The sequence below is a fragment of the Penicillium diatomitis genome (genome assembly GCF_028827545.1).
Source record: "Penicillium diatomitis strain IBT 30728 chromosome Unknown utg000002l_segment0_segment0, whole genome shotgun sequence".
Taxonomy (NCBI): domain Eukaryota; kingdom Fungi; phylum Ascomycota; class Eurotiomycetes; order Eurotiales; family Aspergillaceae; genus Penicillium; species Penicillium diatomitis.
In genome coordinates, this window is record NW_026623174.1 from 501,502 (window position 1) to 509,626 (window position 8,125).

Sequence of the window (8,125 nt, forward strand, 5' to 3'; positions counted from 1 at the left end):
TTGCGACAGACGACAATTTGCACCGGGCCTATCTCCAATGTCCACGGCCTTCGGCCCTGGCGGACCCGATCTCTTGGCCTTGTCATAATCGGGGAAGAATCTCCGTTCTCTCCAGGCTTACCCAGAGAGAACTCGATGATTCGATGATCGGATGGCTGTAACTCGGAGTGATCTAATGATGAGGTACATACTACATGATATATACTCTTGAGTGAGGCAGTAAGCTGTTGTACTGTAGGAGGATTAGAGCCCGTCGCACGTCCAACCTTCGACCTCCAATCTATGTTCTTCTCCCTTTTCATTCCTTTTCGGTTCGCCGTTCTTCTTTGGCGAATACACATGTTGATCTTTCTGTCTTGCAAATCTTTCTTGGTGTTTTGGAATTTGGAGAACTGGCGTATGTTTTCAGTCCCGTCCACTGACCCTCCCCCTATCCTCTGTCTAATCCACTCGTCGTTTGGCAAAGGGGGGAGGCCGCCACGCGAGGACCCAAAGTGGAGAGCTTCTAGAAAGAACCCGAACGCATTCCATTGAATTTCCGTATGGAGGTGCAGGATTACCAACAAGCCCCAGTCAGGTATCGAGGTCGCCGAAACGGTCTCCTCCTTCCCCATCATTCCCACACTTGAAGGAAGACTGTCCGAAGTGTCCATCGTAATCTTGTCACTGTATGGGTCACATATCTCCCTACGTCAGTTGACCACATCAAAGGTGGGACTGTCCTTAGCCTCCTGTTCATGGCAGGGATGTGCGATGGAGCGAGAGGTAGTCATCGTAATCATGAAAGTGGAACGGGAGAAAGGTTTGAAGCAGGCTACAATCGATCCAACGCACTAGTCCCTTTTTGGACGCCCACGGTACCGCTGTGTACCTGAAGGGTACTCCGGGTCTCCGCGTACCTGGTTTCTTTCTTTTTGATTTTCCTTTTTTAATAGCCAAGGAACCAAAGAATATCCAAATGGAAAAAAAAAAGGAAGGATAATCCCGAAAACAACCCCCCCCCCCCTCCCCCCTTCCCAAAAAAAAAAACAAATCAGAAAAAAAGAATAAAATGAGTTCGTATGAAAATCGACACCAAAATAATCAATATGCAATTTATTTTTCTAAATCCAAATCCCCATGATGATGATGCAGTAATAGTATCTGGATGTCCCGGAAAATCATATCTGGCTATAAGAACATTCGTGTGCGCCTCCAGCGATCCGTTTCGATTTTCCTTCTTAACCACCAACCTTGTCGATCCCCAAGTGAACTCAGTCTCAACCATCAGACCTGCAGCTCGACTCCTACCACTACCATACTATCAGCAACAACTCTCCAGATTCATCTCTCACCATCGCCATACACTCCTCTTCCTCCTTTCGACTCTCCGTCCCTCACACAAGATGCCTTCCATCGGAAACTCCAACTTCCCTCCCTGCCCGGGACCCCCTCCCAAGGGCCCTCTGCCTCCTTTGCCCAAATAAAGTCGCTCGAGACCAAACGACTGTGATGACCCTGGCGCACATGTCCTGGCCTCGGCCACTGGCGCTCACGAACAACCTGCGACAGTCCAGCTCTTGGGATGTCGCATCAAATGAAACGACCATACACATCGCATGTAGCTTCGGCTACTCTATGAAATCGTTCTTCACTTCTCCCTCGAATTTGGCTCTCTCTCTCTCTCTCTCTTCCTCTCTCTTTTTCGACAATAACCTTTTTAATATCCTTTGAATACTCGACACTGAGTCGGTCTCCTTACTCGTCCCGACCTCAGTCACTGATCTCTTGGCTTCGCGAGACTACACTTGACTTTCCTCTGTTTGAACCATGTCTGTCTACTGGCCATCTGCTGCAAAATATTGTTGTCACAAGATCAGGACCTCGCAAGGCAACCAGCGACCGATCTTTCTCTCTTCCGGGAGGGGGTGGCACTGCCTCGTGCCGAGTCTGTTGGTCCATCCATCTCTCCATGCCTCCGTCCTCAGCTTGTCATACCGAAGAGCCGCAACTGGCGCCGGCGTCAGGCGCTCCGGTTACACCTCTTCTCTGGCTTCTCCACATATCCTCTCTCTTTCCTCTACGTTCTGGGCCACTCTCCAGCAATCCTGCCTGGGTCAAGTCTACATCTTCTATCCTTGTCCTACATCATTATGACCGCCGCTTGTCGCAGATGATTTTGACAGGAGTTTGTCTGAGCCTCGAAGCCCCTCTCTCTCTGCCGGCGAAGCCGAAACCGCGTGGGGCATGCGGCACCAATGTGCAACCCGGCCAAAAGTCACCTCTTGGTTGTAGATTGGCATCTGTGACGCGCAGATGTGGAGGTGCCACGCCTTTTTCCCATGGGAGTGGGCGCGGCTCCGAACAATTGGCCGACATGGGCCCTTCCGCACTTCGTCCTCTTCCTCTTCCCTGTTCCTCACGCTCAGATCCTCTCTTTTTTTTGTCTCGTTCAGGAGATCACCTGGTCACCACTTTGAATGGATCTTGGCGGGGGGAAGAAAGACGTCTTACCTCCCAGTGCACCTTTTACTCTTCCCTTTCCCTCTCTTTCTTTTTTTTTTTCTTTTTTTTTTTTTCTTTTTCTTCTCTGTTTATTCCTCTTTACCTGTTCGATTTCGTCCTCCCTGATTTGGACTCGCCGGTCGAGGATGCCAAGTCCTTTCTGTGGTCTTGCTTACTATTCTTGTAATACCTGTTCACTTTTCCTGTCGTTTTATCTTTTTGTTGTCTGATTACTCAACGGCCTTGTGGTGGTGGTGGGCCAATTGTGAATCAGTAGCATGTATCATAGACTTTTTCCATGTTTGAATATACCCCTCCTTGCGCAGAATGCAATCAATCAATCTGATTCAACTACATTTCGTCCCTTCTTGGACAGACATTCTCTCCGCTATCTAGTACAGTCCATAGTGTCTGACTACTCGATACTGACATTCTTTGCCAGCCAGCGCCCGGATAGTGTGCGGCTCCGACCAAAGCAATCACTCGGGTCCCTGCGCACTTGCGCAGTACTGTCCACCTTGGCACCTTCACAGGACGGCAGTGGCTCTCTAGCGACGGGCGCGACCATGAATGTACTATACTATGCTATTCTCGGACCTGCCAGGGCCGGGGTTGCATGATTCAGGACTCAGTGCTGTGCAGCTGCTGCTCAGTGCTCCGTGCTCCTTGCTCCTGGTCTGAGACAACATCGTGGATGGAGGCAACCTTGGCTTTCTTCCGCCTGTACCCTGTATGAACCTCGTCTCAGTCTCACCAGTCGGCCGCAAGGACCCGTGCACGAGGCGCTCTCCACCCCCGTTCAGTGGATCAACGCATTACTCTAGTAGTTTTCCCTTCTTCATCATCATCTTCTTCCTCTCCTGATCTCTTTCCGTGCACGATGTACATGAGATCATTACATGAGACCATTACGATTATGCATGTACTGGACCCTCGATTGGGAGGAGGGGGGGGGGGGGGGGGAGACTGAGAGAGGTAGGGACCCTGGCCCCTGGATCATGGATGTTATCCCAGTCAACTTGAAACCTCCTTATTGGTAAGTTTTTCTGGGCTGAACCAGGTTGCTGTCTTTGCCTTGGGTTTAAGTAGTCCTGCAGAGTGCAGAGTGCAGAGTGCAGCGTGTCAGCGATAGGAGATGGGATGGGATATGATGGTCGGTGGTCACGATGGTACTATCATGTACATTGTGCAGTCATGACTACGCCGGCTGTGTCTATCTGGCTGGCTGACCGTTTCGGGATCCTTCTAGGCGATTGTTTTTTATGATTTCATCATTAACTTCTTCGTGTTTCCTGCCCGTCTTTAACAAGGCGGACATGTGTGCTCCTTGTTTCCTGCTGTCCGTGAATAATCAGTAGTCCTGTAGTCCTGTAGTCCTGTCAGGTCATTTAACTCCGAAATAGTTGGTACTTGATTCGGAGTTGGAAATCACCCCACCAGATCATCCACCTCTGGATCGGACTTTTCACCGATTCGTACAAGGTCTGATGAAACACAAGTAATCAAGGCGCGTGCGGAGAAGAGAGGGAGGGAGGGAGGGAGGTGCATGCTCCCAATCCGTTTATGCATGGCATTATCGAGAGTGCGGCGCACTCTGCACATGCAATGTACATGACTAGTGCGACAGCAGGAGATCAGCCGACCACGAGTTAAATTGTTGAATGAATTAATGCAGAGTATCGTATGGGATACGAGAGGTCTCAGATGCCCACCTACCTGAGAGTAATGACTAGATACTCTATGGCATCATGGGACAATGGGGCAGTCCATCTGAATGCTACGGTCGGCGACCAGAGTGATTTGGTATCATTTGGTAGAGAGACGGAATGGGATCATTGGATGAGGTAGAGCTGATCCTCTTTGGTACTGATTGTCGAGTGATAGGAGTTGGGAAGTGAGGACTAGTGGTTCACCGGTTACGGTAACTACTAACTACGGCTTCGTCTTATTACCGGCCTAACAAAAGTTCACTAATTAGTGGTTGCGCAAGTCATCCAGTGACCAGGGTGTCCAAGATGTCCGTTTCAGCTTCTCTTCCATCTCTCTCACCAGTACCACCCCTTCTCGTTTTGAGGCTCAGATGCCTTGCTTGCCTTCCCGTTCAGTCCACCTGCATAATCAGCTCCCTGCCAACCGCAGTATACTTGGCTGACTTGCAGGGTGTGAGGTACTTGCGTGTTCTCGTCCGCGTCAGCTCCACGTGGAAAAAGCGTGGCAGCAGCCTGGTCCATCGCCAACGTCCTCGTTCCCGCGTCACTCTGATCTCAGCAGCAAATGAGGATCGAAAACGATCCGAACCACGTCAAGAGCAGGCAGGAATGATGATGATTCCTCGGGCTTGGACCATCCGCCTATCCGGGCCACGAGGAAAGATTGGTCCGCGGCCACCGTTTGGAAATCATGGAAAGCCTAACCATGTGGCCGGAATGGGATGGGATTGGGAAGCCTTACAAGAAAATGTGGGCAAGGTCGGCTCTCCGGAAGAGGGTGGACTCAGGAGTCAGGACTGAATTGAGCACGTCCACCTGGGTTGTAGCGACTCGAATGTGGAAACAAAGTTCGATGACTCAGTCGTAGTACATCCCCAGGCAGGAATCCAGCCTGCCTTGGTTTCGGGATGGCAAGGATCTTGTATGCCAAGGTAAATCTGTCTTTGGACTGGTGTGTTCCTGTGTTGCGGGTAACCCATTACCTTGGCAGTCTGTACCTAAGTTAGTTCAAGGATGAGACCAGTAGACGACTGTGAGCGATTTGTCCACAAGAGGAGCGAAAACACTGTTGGACCCGAGGTACGATCGTCGATAGTTCACAGTCCACTCACTCCCGGTGTCTCACGATCGTGGTCTGATCCCGGTCGTTTCGTGATGTCCTCAGTCCTCACCCATGTTGTAGAGGATAGAGTGTAGAGTGTAGAGAGTAGAGGGGGGGATTCCGAGTTGCAGTCATATTATTGATTATGTTTCCCCCCTGCGCGGAAAAGGCCCGTGCAACTGCGCGGCGCTGCCGTTGGTCCAAACGGCCTTGTCATTGGCGTCATCACTCCGACGAGGAAAGTTCCCGCCGCACGAGTCAAGACCATCCGGCATCATCAAGCGAGAGCCGGAGATCTCCCGGCCTGGCCGAGCATTGAGAGCGAGATTGGGTCGACTTTACCCTCATCCGTGGTCGAGGGGGAGCTTTGATGATCCTCTTCCAAGGTCCAAATGGCTGAAAATTATCCAACGATGCCCGCTGCAGGGTCCATCGTGGACCACTGGACTCTGTACTCTGTACTCTGTACTGCCCCGGTTCCATGGCTGTTTGAGGGAGAAGGGGTCCAGGCCTTGGACAACTGCGCTCTTCATGCACCAGATGGAAGGCCTATTGTGACTCTGGGACTTTGCGAAGATAGATTGGACCAGAGATCAAGGAAACAACTCCATTGTGCAGGCCAATCATGATTGTGGCGTCGTCAGGGTCCAAGGAGATTTCGATTTCGCCAATGGCTTTCGGCTTGGAGGCTGATATGATATCCCTTTCATCGTGATGATAAGGCAAAGTTCAGTTAGGAGGCGAGGTGTTGCGACGCGATTGTGACCCAGGCTTATCGAATCAATCTGGCTTCGAAAAACTCATATAACCGCGAACATTAAGAAACTAGTTTTTTGAACTGCTGATTTTTAAATCGACCTTCTGTGAAGCCAGTATTTAACACAAAAGACCTTACGTGTGTGTACTAAGTACCTTTCTCAGTAGCTGCGGTAGGGTGCATCATCAGGTAGTTGTTACTCGCTATACTTCGGGGCACTCTGGAGTCTGGACCTGCTTCGGTATCGGACATCGCCGCCGTCAGTTGATATCAAGAGAAACAAAAATCAAAAAAAGAGAGGAAAAGAAAGGCATCCCATCGGCCAGACTGAACTAGCCGTCTCTGTACGTTCTGGACTCCCCAGATCTCAGGTACAAATGCCAAGTTACCAACGACCGTGAACTCGAAACAGTGACAGCCTGACAGGAAGTCCCATTCGGGCGATAATTGAAGAGTACCTCGCGTGGTCTTCGAGGAACCTGCCCTGGGATGTCCCCTCCCGCAGCCCTGCCCAGTGTTCTTTCGCATTCCTCAATTTTGGGTCGAGGGTCAGTGCTCACCAAAGGTCCCCTAATGGTGGCGCAACCACGTGTTGCACCTGAGGTCATAGCGAATTCGCGATAAAGGCGGCTGTCGCTGGAATGCAGGGGTTGTTTGATTCAAGTGTAAGCAATGTATCACGGATGTTATATATGAATGTATGCAGTATGCAGTATGCATTATGCGATGACTACGCATGTAGCCATGTACAGGGATGGAAATTGGAGAATCGACCATCAAGTCGAGACCCTTGAAACGGACCGGTGCAGGTCTCTGAACATCTCAGCATCACTCTGTCTGGTTCTGGATACCTGTTGACAATCTGCACTTCGAGTCTGCAGTATTCGACCTAAAGTACATGCATGTATTGATAAGTCACTGCCGTAAAGACGGCAGACTCAAGAGAACCTTGAGCAAGTCCTCAGGGTCGCGGGAAACAGCCCGGGCCGAAAAGACATGGTCACCTGAGTGCGCACCGACTTCGCTCCAGTCGTACGTAATGCATGAGCTAACATTGGAACCCGTGATTTTTCCAATTCCAGTCGTTGCTACAAGTGCGATGTGATATTGAGATCGTCGCCCCCTCACAGTCATACTTCATTCATTCTGACTTCAGAGCTGGACTTGATCCTTGTCGGTCTCCTCCTCTGTCGACGCTTCTGTCGACAATGGAGACGAAACTTCGATACTTCTATTGGACTTTATTGGTTGGATCAGATCACCAACCCATAGCTTCTTCACCGTCACCTCCACTTTCAGCACTGACCCTCATCGAGGAGTCTCCTCTTCTCCGCATGACACCAACCTGTCTTCAAGCTTTCAATATCCGTGCTCAAGCCACAGGACTGTGCAACAAGTAGTTGCACCTCGCTATCGGCAGTGGAGGGCTCCACGCCCCCTCCCCCCTCCCCTCATCTCTTGTGCCAGGAACAATACCTCAACGGACCGAGCCATCACGATCGATTTACGAATCATGACTTCGTGCCTGAGCCTTGATATAGAGGTCCCTACTCCAAACCTTCGATGCCACCCGCGGCAAGCGGCCTTGAACATGGCTGGAACCCCGCTTTCACCGTACTGAATGATTTCTGGTTCCAGCCACGGCGATCCGCGGTCGGTCAACACTCAGTCCAATTTAATGAAAATTGCCGACCGCCAAGATCATCAAGAACAGTCCGGTCTTTGGTAAAGAAAGTCTCCCGAAGAGGAAAGTGGTGATACAAAGAGATGCGGCCGCAAAAGACACACCTTCCTGCACGACGGTCTGTGGTCCCATTCGACCGACTTGGCGACAGAAACGGGATTATCTTGCGAATTCACTGCAGGTGCCATGGCACAGACACCTTGCTTTGAGGCTCATCTCATTCTGGCCTTTGCATCGGCTCAAAGAGGCAGGTACCTCGTCGCAGTTCTGAGATTGAGGACGCTGTAATCTTCCAATGGCCCTGACTCGAGACGTTGTCTCATCTCGTGTCATGACGATCACTTGTCCTTGTTCACGGTCGCTGAGCCAGCAGATGAAGGTGTGTTGAT